Source organism: Rhagoletis pomonella, unplaced genomic scaffold (assembly GCF_013731165.1).
Source record: "Rhagoletis pomonella isolate Grant_MI unplaced genomic scaffold, Rhpom_1.0 Rhpom_scaffold_00006, whole genome shotgun sequence".
Classification (NCBI taxonomy): domain Eukaryota; kingdom Metazoa; phylum Arthropoda; class Insecta; order Diptera; family Tephritidae; genus Rhagoletis; species Rhagoletis pomonella.
In genome coordinates this window covers 60,128,786-60,133,026 of record NW_023458560.1, presented here as the reverse complement: position 1 = coordinate 60,133,026, position 4,241 = coordinate 60,128,786, and positions in this window count along the sequence as shown.

The following is a 4,241-nucleotide window of genomic DNA, read 5'->3' as shown; positions in this document are numbered from 1 at the left end:
TATTAATTTTGTTCAAAAAAAGAAATACTTTTTTGGCAGATATTTATACATTTTTATTAAATAAAAATATTATTTTTTGATTTCTATTTTTTTCAAACTTAAAGTTATGTTGAAATTATTTGAAAATTACTCGTTTTCGCATAATTTTAATAAAAAAAGTTTTCTGTTTTTTTATAATTCAGAATTTTTTATGCATGATTTTAAATTATATTATTTTTGTGACAAAATTGCATGCTGTTCCGCGCAAAGGCCAGTTTTAGTTTGAAATACTTAAAAAAATTTAGTTGTTAATACACGGCTATCCATTTTCTTCTTGGGAAAGTAAAATTAAAATAATTACACTCATCTTTTGCGGATACAATGGGCCGTATGCATAAAAACTAAGCAATTGCTTTTTCTTAAAATCTCACATCTTTCACTTAAATTTATTTGAACATTTTATTTGAAATTTTAACAAACACCATTTTCTTGGTTTTTGTGCATACGGTCCAATGTCTTTCAGCGTTCACTTGCGGTTGCTCCCTAGCCCGAATTGGCAAATTTGTTTTTTTAACCTAGCTGCCGAGCATGAAAGGTGCTCTATCAAAGTTCACAATTCTGATAGACTAATTTAATAGCTTTAACGCGGTTTCGGGCAGGTGTGAGTACCTACTTCTTGTTCCTTGCCAATTTATATTTTATAGCTTTGAACCTATTTCAAATCGCTTTTCAAGTACGACATATTGCGCTTACATACCACATAGAATGCAAGCAAAAAAATAATAAAAATATATACTTTATTTCCACCAAAAACGTAGGTCCATCAAAAGGTCAACGAAGAAGTATAAAAATCTATATCTTAATATTTTTTCAATGATTACAATTATTAAATGTTAACCTACAGCAACTCAGCAAAAAAGACTCTAGAGCAAACAGTGAATAATTCCCGATTTCCACTAGGCTTTAAATGACAAGCAATTTTAATGACAAAGTAGCTCATTAAAAAAACAGGTGCATTGCACTTGTTTAATGGTAGAAATTTTCCTAAATTTTTGTCATTTCAATGCCCAGTGCAATTTCGGCATAAAAAAGTTCGAACGTTTTTGATTGGTATTGATGTAATGAAGCAAAGAAAATAGTGAACAAGATTTATACAAAATTTTTTTTTAACTTAATTTTGGGCTTAATTCGTAACGTCAGCAGCAAAAGTATAGCCAATTTTGCTTTTACACAATCACAAGGGCTTGGTTTGGTTGTAAATATTAAGTAATTTCTTAAGCATATCTATTTTTTGTTACACAGTCAATACCAACATGGCAATAGTCCAACAAGACATAAAAGCAACAAACAGTACCTAATTTAAAGAAAAATTAAAGAAAAACACTACATTTATATAAACATTTTTTACAAGACATACATAAGATTGAAACAAGAAACCAAATAGCCGCAATAGCAAAAAAAACAAGAAAGTAAAAAGCAAACAAACAAGCAACAATAAGTAACTTCAAATAGGGAAAAACAGAGTCCTACATAAAATTACGAAGCCAAATAGTACAAGTTCAACTGTTTTTTTCTCTCACCACCATGAAAGTGGTATAAGAGAAAAAGTGAAAAAGCAAAATTTTTCACAAGTAAAAAGAAATGAATTTTTTTAGCGTGTGTAAATTTCCAAAAGTGATGCCATTGCAAAAAGTTAAAAATGCAGTATTTCATTATAAAGAGTTAAAAAAAAAAATTATAATAACGATGTAAGCGCGGTTTTTCTTTCTTTCAACGCCTTTAGTTACACAATTACAATTAAAAAAAAGTGCTTTCGAAACGCTAATACATGCATACATATAAATTATGATTGCATGTTTGTATAATTCTTGTTTATAAATAAACTATGTATGTAATAACCAAGTTTTAATTTGAGAAAAAAAATTATATGTATATTTTATGCTTAAACTTATTGATGATTGAACGTAAAAAGTGAATTTGTTAAAAAAATAATTGCATAAATACCTACATACTTCCCACGCCACAAGTGTCATTAAACAAGCCGCAATATTGAAGATTTCTCAATGCAAAGCAAACAAAAAAGAAATAAGTTTTATGTGAATTGCATCATCTACAACTACATACACTACAATAGCATTAAAACAAACATATATGAAGAAGCTATTATGCAAATATAATATGCTTCGATACATACATACATTCATACATATAACACAAATATACATATAAATGTCACAGCGTTGTGGTACCGTTGGTGTAAGAGCGCTGGAAGTGGTCACTGCGCTTACTTCCGCCTCCTACCATCGCGCCACAGCACTTTGTGATCCATAGCAACCGCATGTACCTGCAATATTTTATGAAAAAAAGAATAATTAAATGATACAAATACAATGTTGAACATAAACCTTATTAGAAGAAATACATAACTGAAGTTACAAAAAATAGTCAAACTTTTTTTTTACACAGAAAAAAAGGTAGATGGTGATGTGGTGAATAACGAGTATGGTGACTTCTGGTAGTGAGCGCGCGAAAAACACTTCACAAAATTTTTTATTTTTATAAAAAAGGCGCTAAGCGAGCTTTATTTGATTGTGCAAAGCCGATGACGGCCGCTACTCAAATTGATTGAGGTTAAAATTTGAATTAGCTTTGTAAGGCTCAAGTTTAGAAGGCCAATTTGACAATGGTTAGTTAGTTGGTTGAGTACTTGGGTGTAACAGAAAAATAGAGGCACTCCGAGCTGTAATATCTTCTGTATTTTTAAAAAGAGCCCTTAACCCATACTGCCACAGATACCTTCGGCTTCCTTAATGAACCCTCAGAGTTCCTTACTAGGCGAATTCTGTATTAAAAAGTATTCGACAATTAGAGCTTTAAAAGGAATTATTTTTTGCTTGGCCAAGGCCCTACAATTGCAAAGAAAGCATTCTTAAGTCTCATAGTCTTCAAGGCATAGTCGGCGTTCTGACGAAGATAAATGTTATGTATGGACAGTTTATGGACCCAGAGAGTAGTCTGATGTATTTCTGAGCAGTCTTTTTGAAAATTTTAAAAATTCCAATACCTTTCACACCAATATAGTACCACTATTTGAAGTCACCTTAACTACTATTTCTCCACATCATTATTTTTTCTAACAAAATCTCAAAAATTGCTTTTGGCTTGCAAAATTTCAAAACTCTTAAAAGCTTTATTTTATTTATATTTTTTATGTATTTTTCGGAAGCAAAATTTTAAATAAATTTTTGAATGCAAATGAAACACAAACCCCCTCAGTTGAATGAACTTTTAAGTTTTGGATAAAACCATTTTAATTTTTCATATAAAGGATTGGTAAATTGGGTGCCTATAAGTAAAATAATAATAAAGAAACTTTAAAAGAAGTAGTTAAATTTTTTATATAGTATACGCATAACTTATATACATATACATATGTATAACAAAAAAGAAAATCTTAGAATCTGAAGAAGACATACTGACAAACAACACAGCAACCCAAAAGCAAGAAATAAAATGCAAAGATACAAAAAAAAAATTATTAATGTTGAAATAAACCATTCAAAAACGTTCTGCACAACTTTTTGTAATATGTTTGAACAAGCATGCAACGCAAAAAATATTGAAAAAAATAAAAAAAAAATTAATGCAAAAAAAATTGTTAAACTGTAGTGCGCCCGATGTACGGCTATAAAAAAAGCATAAGCAGCACTAAAAGCTATTAAGCTTCAAAAGCGCATTTACATTAAAGCCTACTTTTAGGCGCAACTACAGCTTCGCAACAATTTTCGTAGTACTATTTTTGGTTCGACTCAAAATTTTTCGTTTAGGCACACCTTTGGAAAACATTTTTCTAGTTCTAAAAGCAGAGCCGCGATGCGCCAGCAAACAACAATAATGGCGCTGTGGCAATGCTTAAACCAAATTTCAAAATTCAAAATTCAAACATTTCAAAAATTGCAATTTTGGCTGAAGTAAGATACAAAAAAAAGAGAATGCAAAAAAGAAACCAAAAACCAAGAAACCTTTAAAAATCAAAAAGGCGAAATGAAATCAGGCAAAACGTAGAAGAAGAAGAAGCAAAACAACAAAAAGTAGACCAGTTGCGTTTGGCACTAAAAATACTACAAACATACAAAAAATGTTTTGATTTTTTTTTTTATGGCAAAATAACAGCAAGTAGATAAGCAAGCATGAATGTAAATGGAAAATAAAAAAAAAGCAAACAGGATGCTATAAAATTATTTTTTAAATATTATAAACTT